Source organism: Pyrgilauda ruficollis, unplaced genomic scaffold (genome assembly GCF_017590135.1).
Source record: "Pyrgilauda ruficollis isolate IOZ18807 unplaced genomic scaffold, ASM1759013v1 scaffold79, whole genome shotgun sequence".
Classification (NCBI taxonomy): Eukaryota; Metazoa; Chordata; class Aves; order Passeriformes; family Passeridae; genus Pyrgilauda; species Pyrgilauda ruficollis.
This window is the reverse complement of record NW_024529821.1, coordinates 6,178,243-6,187,496: the sequence shown is the minus strand read 5'-3', so window position 1 is coordinate 6,187,496 and position 9,254 is coordinate 6,178,243. Positions and strand designations below refer to the sequence as shown.

Genomic DNA, 9,254 nt, shown 5'->3' with positions numbered 1-9,254 from the left:
GGCGCCGCCGCGGCGCGGCCCGAGGTGAGCGCGGCGCGCGGGGAGGGAGCGCGCGGGAGGCGCCGATCCAAGATGGAGGCGCGAGGGGCGGGGGCAGCGGGGCCGGGGCCGCTCGCTCGCTCGCTCGGTCTCCGCGGCGGCCGGGCCGGGAGCGGGCGCTGCCCGTGCGAGGAGAGAGGAGAAGGGGAGGGGAGGGAAGAGGAGGCGGCGCGGGGCGGGGCGGCTCCTGCCGGAGCAACGGGTCCCCCGGGCGCGGCGCTCTTCGCCGCCATCTCATTGTCCCCGCCGGGGCTTTGCCGGGGGCGCGGGGCCGAGCCGGGCCGGCCTCCCCCGCCGCCGGGCCTGCGTCCCGCTCCGGGTGGTGGCGGCCGCGGCGGGCCTGTGGGGGCGACGGGGGATGCTCGGGCGGAGCGGGGGTGGCGCTTCCGCCGCGCGGGGCTCGGTGGCGGCGGCCCCCGGCCGGCCCCGGGCGGCGGCGGAGGAGGGAAAGTTCCGGGAGCCGGTGGGCGGCCCGACCCGCCTTTGGCCCGGCCCGGCCCGGCCCGCCGCCGGGACCCAGCCCACGGGAGCGCCCGCGCCGCCCGAGCGCCTGGCCCGAATCCAGCGGGGCCAGGCCGGGGTGCAGCCCCGGGGCCGGGGACCCCCGCCCGCCGCTCCTGTTGCTCATCCCCGAGTTTCCAGTGCGGTGGCACCGGGGCGAGCGGCCGCCCCTTGGCTGGCCGGGGGGACAGAGCCGTGTCACGCAGTGGTGGGGCTGCCCCGTGTTTTAAATGGGAAAAGCGGCGCGCCGAGCCCCGGGGATGGCGGGACCGGAGCCGGGATCCAGCGATCCACGGCTCCGGGAGCAGCCAAGTGCAGGCAATGCCCTGTGGCCGGTGCTGGGAGCGGGGGAGAGGCACAAACCCGGGTTGGGGTCCTGCACTGCTGGGCTCAAATATAGCAAAGGTTGTGCTTGGAGTAGTGGAAGGCTTCGGTGGTGGGTGCTGGTCACTTGGTACCTGGCCCATCCTGGGAAGTGATGGACAGCTGCACTCTGCTTTCCCTGTGCTCTGGGATGGAACAGGGAGTGTGAGCGGTGGTTGGGAGGAAGCGTGACTTGGGAGAAAGAAAATAGTTGTAGTATCCATGGAGAAACTTAAAGGGACATGACTGCCAATACCAGTGTCAAAAAACTTAGTTTCTGGGAAGACACTGTGAGTTTAATTAAACTGAGTTGAGCTGCTTTGTAAGTATTGATTATTTCAGTTGCATTTCATGCAATGTTGTAGCTGTGTAGAGTTAGTGTAGCGGTAGCGTCTATTGTCGAGGTTGCTGAAGAATGAAAAACCTTCTCCAGATCACACCACCAATGCAATTGTTATTAAACCGTGTCCTGTGTTTGGTGGGATAGATGACATTAATGTCTGAGTTCAGTAACTTTTCCATGTTACTACACTAATGAAAAAGAAGAGGTGTGAGAGAAGGATCAATGCAAATTCTTTGGATCCAAAGCAGTTTGGTCTTGCCTAGTGCTATAGCAGGGTTATTTGATGAGTGTTTGTACAGTGTAACCCATCCACCCCTGAAGAAATCACTGGGCCACAAGGCAGTGTGCAGGTTATCTGTCAAAAGGTGCTCTGGCCATGTGAAGAAGTTCTTCCTGTTACAGAATTAGAAGCCAGTGCATTCTTTCTTTGGTTTTTTTTTTTTTTTTTTCTTTCTGACTCAACTGTGATGACTTTTTGTTGGAAAGCCTGAGAAAACACACGTAGGGGTGCAGAGGTTTTGAAATGACACGCTAACCCGTGATGCAGCAGGATTTCCTTGTGAGCAGGAGGGCTGACTTCAGTGGAGCTGATTAATCTGAGAGGATGTAATTTTTACTGGCTGCTCAATAGAGAGTGTGCTGTTGAATTTCCATGTTGCTGCTGCTGGTGGACACGTGGATTTATATCAGTGAGAGTGGGTAGTGGGAATGAAGCTTTTCTGGAGCTGGGTGAACAATTAATGCCAGTTCTGGAGGTTCAGAGCACTTCATCCATCTAGAGCCCCTGTGTCCAGAGGACTGCAGTCCACAGCCTCTGGTGTTTCCTAACATTTTACAAAGTGCTGGAGTTGACTGGTTCACTGAGGGACAGCATTTCTGGCCAAATGTCCCCACCCAGCATGCTGTGGTCCCAAGTTGTGAGGGCAGCTGAAACCCTGCTGCTGGAGCCGTGTCCCTGGAGTCTCTGAGCTTGTCACCTCCTGCCCCTGGCCACAGCCTGCCCTTCATGCTGTGCAGACTTGTTCGTGACTTCTTCTGCAACTGCGCTGCACCTTTTGAGAGTTGAGAAGGTTTGTGAACAATATTATAGCTCATATTTGGATGCAATGACAAAATTTGTTCCTTGGGGTAGTCAGAAACTCAACAAGTGCATATTTTTCATTTGAAAGAACAAAATGTACCTTGAGTTTGTGCTGGTGACTGTGGAATCTCTCGTTTCTTTCCCTTGTTTGTAAAGACATGCCCTGGTGCAAGTTGGCTAAATACTGGTAATTTAAATAACATTTTAGTGGGCAAGCGAGCCCATAGAAGTGTAAGGATACAGTGAGAGAAATGCTGAATTGTGATGACTTTCTAAGAAGAGTCCTTTTCGTGGGATGAGAACATGCCTTTATGGTAATATTGTGGTTTGTTTTCTGGTAACGTGCACAAAAGCCTCTCACACCCTGCTGAGAATCCCAGAGTGCCAGATCTGTAATTACCACAAGACATACTGAAAGAGGCAAACTCTGCTGAAGTTGTGCAGGAATGTTAAAGCCAGAATTCAGCTGCAGCACTGCTCAGTGGGTGATCAGCCTCTCTGGGATCTCCCTGTGCTGCACCTTGGAGTTCTGGGATGCGGCTCTGGCTTCTGGTGCTTGGAGTCAGACCCAGGAGGTGATGCTGAATCTGGTGCCAAGATAAGGAAGTGCATTATCTCAATCTGCTGTATTGACTTCAGGACTTAAAATGCCAGGCCACGTCTGCAAGATACTTCCTACTTTCTTTAAAGTTTTGGGAGTTTTCTTGTAGTCACTCTCATTTATCAGTGGAGCTCTGAAACTCCAGTTGCAGATTATCTCTCACTTGCAATGCCATTGTGTCTGCTCATTTGGCTAAAACCAGAAAGGACTAGAATTGGTTCTTGTTCTTGGAGAAGAAAGGGAAATCCTACAAAGTTTTGAGTTCATGAGTAGATAATTGTTTTGTTGTTTCTACCCACGGCATTCAGGGATATGCAGTATTTTGCTTTTCCATGCTGATGTAGTTTTGGTTGGGGTGTTTAATATGTGATCAGAACACAGAAACCTATTTCTTCGTTCCCTTAAAAAATACATGGTTTAGAGAGTGTTAGTATGACCTCTTGCAACTTTTCAGTCTGAAAAACACTTTCAAAAATAAGTGTTGTTTTGTGAAGGTGCACTCTGTTGTTTTTTTTTTTTTTAAAGGCAGACCTCACCTTCAACTTGCTGTAAGAGCTGAAGGGGAGGAACTGCAGAGGGAATCTTGTCCTTAGCTGTGATTTTGTAGCAATGTGCTAATTTAATTTCTGATATGTCCTATTGGAAGTCTGACTGTAGGCAATGGTTGCAGCTCTTGTGTCACTGAGAGAATACCCAGGAACTCAGGTGCTTTCCCTGTGGTTTGAAGGATCCGTGCTCCTGGCTTTGCCAGCTTTGCCACATTTCCTCATTTGCATCCCTGCAGGCATTTTATAGTTTGGAAAATGCTTTTAAATAATACCAGTGTGCTTGAGTTAGCACACTGTTATTATTTAAAATAATCTCTCCTACAAGAGATCCATCACGGCCCAAAGTGTCACCTGTGTCCTGTTCTGAACTGTAGGTGTGACGTGAACTTGGTAAATTTGGTAACTCTGCCTTAATTTTGGAATATCTGGGGAGAGAATGCCTATTTATAAATGCAGGTAATTCCATATGAAGTACAAGTAGTGCAGATACAAGGTTTTTCATGCCTCCAGGCCCCTGACTTTGGTGGGTGCTGCTCTCTGTGCCAGAGCTGGGAGCACTGGCTGGCCAAAGCTACCAGCCCCTGGTCCCTGACCTGCTGCTCATCCTGCCCAGAGGGGATTTGGGTCTTAAAAGACACAGAAAGGCTGCACTTGGTGTGGTGGGACAGGCTCTCAGCCACAGCTGTCAGCATTATTAGACATGAGAGTGGGAGTGTGTTGTGAGCTCCAGTCACACAGTTATTAATCATTTATTTCAGAATTAGGAGCAGGAGGTGGAATTTTTAAGCCTGTCCCCCTCCAGTTGAAGGGCAGGTTGTTTCAGGTGGTTCCCAAAAGTAATGAAAGCAGCCTGAGGGAACATCCAGCCAACTGTGTTCCTTGCTGTGCAAGGTTTCAGCAGCAGATATGTTATTTATTCTATAAATAAATCTAGTGAGTTTATATTCTGTAACTCTACAAGTAGCAGGCTTGTATTATATTGGCAGATTAGCTGAATGAAAACAGTGTTGACAGATTGCTCAGCTCATAGGAAAAAGGTGTTTCTTTGTAGAGTTACTTAGGGATTATCCTGTGCGTCAGAAATGTTTCTAAGTGTCAGCTATTTTTCTACAATAAAATAATAAAATCAAAACAATTAATCTTGAATACATTTTTACGTACTAAAGCTCACCGTGTGGAGGTGTTTTTTGAAACCAAAGTCCAATAACAAGCTGAGTATCTGCTCTCCCCCACATGAGGGTTTCTCTCTCTCCTTTTAGGGTTAGAATCCCCAAGGACCTGGAAGATACCAACATGTTTGTGTTTATAAGTGGAAAATGAAACTTCATTTGCCAGTGGGTAATGAATTCCACTTTAAGTGCATGCTCAGTGTGCCAGTTTTGCATTGTTAATTCCTAGATCTGTTCATTAAGGCCACACGAGCTGGTTGCTGCCAGTGGAATTGCTCAGGATGGTTGAGCTGCTCTGCCAGGCTGCTTCAGCTGAGAGGGATCTGTGTCCCCACAGCTGCACAGTCTCCCTTCCCTTTGTGCTGCTGCTGCCTTGACCTTCCCTGGGGCTCAATTCCCCACCTGGCAAGCTGCTCTGCCTGGGAGGGAGGTTTTTCTGCTCAGTGAGTGGATCCTGTCAGGCTGTCAGAGTCAGGAGTTGGTAGAGGTGATGCAAGGTCAGTGGCAGGAATAGTTCTGGGGAAAAAATGGTCCTGGAGATGGGGATCCTTCGGATGAGAGGTTCAGGTTGGCTCAGCTGTGTGTGCCTGTGCTGGGTGTGGATGTTCAGCCTGGAGCCCATTGCTCTGAGCACTGGGATTCTGTGGGCGCCTCTCACCCTCTGAGTGCCCCCTGCCAGCTCTGCTCTCTGCAGCCTGTGTTTGCTCTTCCCTTCCCTTCCAGGGGCTGCTCCTGCCCTGCCAGAGTAGCCTGCTGCCATCAGCACGTTGCTGGCATTCTGTTCTAGATGGAAGAGTGTCCCGGTGTGGCCTGCAGCTCCCACTCACGGTGTCATGGCATTGTGTGGCTTGGAAGGGACCTTTCAGATCCTCTCGGGGACACCTCGTGCTCCGAGCCCTGCGTTCCTTGGGCTCCCCTGGGGCCCTGCTGTGCTGGCAGAGATGGCCACTTGGTTTGCTCTTTGTCTCCTGCTCTTCACCAGGTAACCTGTCCATGCAAGGTCTCTTGTTGCCATGGCAGCTTAATTTCTTTGAGGGCCTTTTCTTGTTAGATGTCTCTTGGAAATTAAAGCAGCCTCTGTCAAGTACAGTCTGCTGGTGTAAGGGAGGGCCTTGTGAGAAATCCTGTAGATTTGTGGAACTTGACTTTCTTATGTAAAAGGAAGGTTGATTTCCCTGTCTGAATGCTGTAGTTTATTTAGTTGCCTGCAGATCTATTTTTTAGAATGGTTTCTACTAAATTAGGCTCACTGGACTGTAACATCAGTGTTAGGTGAGAGAGTAAACATAACTATAAATTATGTTCAAGAGTAAGCACTGATTCAAGCAGTAGAATTTTATTTTGAAGTCTGGTTTTTTTCTAGTTCACTTATGTGGCTTCTTTGGTGTCTGATAGTTTTGTTTTTCCCACATCCTTACTTTAATAGGGCATTGCTTGTGGGAGAGGAATTAAACATCTCTCTTCTAAGAAACGAATATTTTTAACAATAGAGAGGTGCTTACATATTTTGGGATCTCTGTTTTCCTGAGTGCAGTGGAAATTGGTCCGTGCACTGGTAATTACTGATAGTGGAGGTGGAGAAAAGGACAGAGGGAAGGAATATACACAGAGTACTCTCCTGTGGGCCTGTTCCTGTTGGCTACTGGCTTCAACAAACCCAAACAAATGGTTGCAGTGATACTGTAAGATAAATACTGTAGCACAGGGAGTGCGAGTCAGCAGTGCACAGATCGTCCTTGCACACAGAGCTGGGACTGGAGGGGCTGCCCGCCTTTGGCTGCCTCCAAACTGTGCTCAGCCGTCTGTAACCTTTGTGCCCTGCTGTACAGAGTGCTCTGGGAATGGCAGCGAGAGTGGAGAAGGAGAGCTCCAGTGGGAAGGAGGGAAGCTCTTCCCCAGACTTGGCCACAGCTTTGGGTACTTTGCCCTTTGAGTTGCAGATCCTGGCTTGTTTATTCTTCACCTCCTTTCAGTTCCACGATCCCAGTGTTTCCCTTAGGCTCTTCGATGCTTTTTCTGTTTTAGCACTAGCTGATTGTTCTGCTTGTATTCACATAAATCAAATAGAATTCACCTCTAATGTGTCCTTTCCCATCCCTCTGAGAAGGGTCCGTGTAGCTGATCAGAGGAAAGGGCATAATTTCTGTGGGTTTGTGCATCTCTTTTGCTTCCCAAGTCAGAGAAGTGATTTTTTGTTTTTTCTTTTTTTTTAATATCTTTTGTTTCTGTAAGCTCCACTTGCAACAGTTTTCTCTGACAAAACAGTAAGATGAAATTGAAATTGAATTCCTGTTTCAAAATGGTCTAGGGAAGTTTTGAATACTAATTATTGTGCTGTTGTAAAAGATGCTGGACATGCTCAGAACCTGGAGAGGTGTGTTTCAATATTAAGCTGTTACACTTAATTTTCTTCCCAAAAGCAGCCAGAGAAGCTGCTTGTTTTTGCTTTGCAAGGGAAGGTTTTTACACACTTAAGTTCATGTTGGTGGAACTATAAAGCACCAGCATCAAGGACAGAAAGCACTGGTGTGGGGGCTTATGTAAATCCTATTGCCTGACCAGGTAATGAATCGGGAATTTCTTGTCTTGGAGGTAAACGTTTGTGAATGCCAGAGCCATTAGAGCTGGGAGGACAAGCCTTTTCCATTGGTATGCCTTACTTTTCTGATTTCTCATTGCTGGTTGTTGCTTCAGAGCTGTTGGTGTCCTGGTGGAAAGCTGAGAAGGAAAGACGGGCTGAGAGATAAGGCTGAGGGATAAGAATCAAGGGAAGCAAAGTGTCACATTTGAGGGGTGGAGGGAGGAGTTGCCATTTGTAGCTGCCATTATTTCCTGGACATTTTGTTTCCCCAAGGCAAGTGTGTTGTTACAAAACTGCTAAGGCTTGAATGTGTATCCTTTTCTAAACTTCCAGAATATTTTCTTGGTGATCTCTACCCTTGAGGATTACCAGGCCTTTTGCAAGAGTGTGCCATTCATCAGCATCATCCATAGCATTTGTGCAGGACTTGGAGCCCCTGTGCCATGGCAGGAGGTACCCACCAGCATTTTCTGCAGTAAATTCTGAGCTATTGGCAGGGCATGTCACTGATGGAGTTCCATTGTGAAATACACAGCTGAGAATAACCTTTCACATCTTACTCGCCCATAAATTTTTGGCAGTCAGCTCCTTTGTTGTCTGTCCCTCAAACAACTTCCTTGACCTAAAGCCGTGCTTTGATAACACCCACATCCAGGGTTGAGCTATTGTGTCTGTCCCTGTCCTGGAGGCCACGTGTTGCTCCTCTTTGTAACTCGTGCTTGCATTCATGCCGATGTCAAAAGATAATGACTTTGTGTGGCAGTGGTCACAAAAAGCATTCAGCGTGTGGGACAGTCAGCTCTGATTTGTAGTTCCCCAGTTCTGATCTCTTCACCCACAGGCCTGGTAAATGACAAGCAGCAGCACTGTGAAGTGTCACAGAGTGCCACTGCAGTTATTTCTGCTGCTGGAATGCTGAGCCTGTGTGCAGGTTCATGGTATTGGCAGAAGTGAGCCTGACACAGGGAGAGCTGGTGGAACAGCTGTCGTGGAACAATTACTTAATTAAAGAGCATGGGAATGGACAAAAACAGTGACTTCCAGCTCTTTAGGAGAAATAAATTCATGGTGAGCTCTCTGCACCAAAGGAGGTGTCAGGGGTGAGAGGAACAGGCTGTTCCTGGTGTGTGATGGGGCAGCTGGTAGAGAGAGTGGTGTTGTGCAAAGCAACTGCAGCTCCTCAAGTGGCTTGTTGTATATATGTACATAAGAAAGAGGTGTCCTTTTTAATCTCTGGACAAGCTGTTGCTGGTGTTGGTGGCGTGCCAGGCTCTTTGAGGGAAGACCCAAGAGCAGCAGGAGTGTCTTGAGGCAGTGTAGGAACTGTCCTGCCCTTCCTGTGGCTCCTGCATCTGATGCTGCAGTCAGAGCTCCCTGAAATGGGGCCTGGGATGGGAAGACAAAAAGCTGTGGGGAAGGAAGGGAAGAACATGCTGGTTGAAGGCTAGAAATGATCTGAATATCATCTTACATTCACCACACTTGCCTATTAATAGCCAACAAAGAACACAAATTTAATACACAGGGCAGCCTCATTTGTATTATTTTTCCTTAGCTGTAAGCTCAGGCAGTTTGGGACTTGGTTGCTGGGGATTTTTTTTAATCCCCAAGGGGAATGTTGGTTTTTCCATTGTTATAGATGGCTCAGATGAGCACGCCTGTGGTTGAGATGGGTTTTGTTAGGCAGTTACTCCCATCTAATTTCAAATAACACATGCCTTTGACAAATCAACTGTCTGGACTGGAAATTCCTGTGTTAAGTTTTTAGCTCCAGATTGGTTACTTTTGTGGTGTTCCAACAAAACTTATTCAAATTGGTTTTTGAATATGAGATTAAGGTGGGGTGTTCTTTTGGTTTTTGTTTGGTTTTGTGTTTTTGTTTTTTGGTGGGTTGTTTTTTGGGTTTTTTTTCTGTTTGGGTGGTTTTTTTGTGTGGGTTTTTCGGTTTGGTTTGGTTTTTTAGGTGTGGTAAATATATCTTCTTCTAAGGATTTCAGTGTGTAATTCCTGCTGAGTTTTCATGCTTTA

The 9,254-nt window shown here is 48.4% G+C and overlaps 1 protein-coding gene across 3 annotated transcripts in view; it reads left to right on the top strand.

The window, feature by feature from the left end:
• STAG1 (stromal antigen 1) overlaps nt 1-9,254 on the top strand; it is a 158,098-nt gene continuing 148,844 nt past the window's right edge. For 2 of the 3 annotated variants that reach the window (XM_041487050.1, XM_041487048.1), the window contains exon 1: nt 4,797-4,814. The gene's annotated coding sequence lies outside the window, so the exon portion shown is untranslated. Of the gene's footprint in view, nt 25-4,796; nt 4,815-9,254 lie in introns of those variants that run through there. The other variant, XM_041487049.1, reaches the window with a different exon arrangement.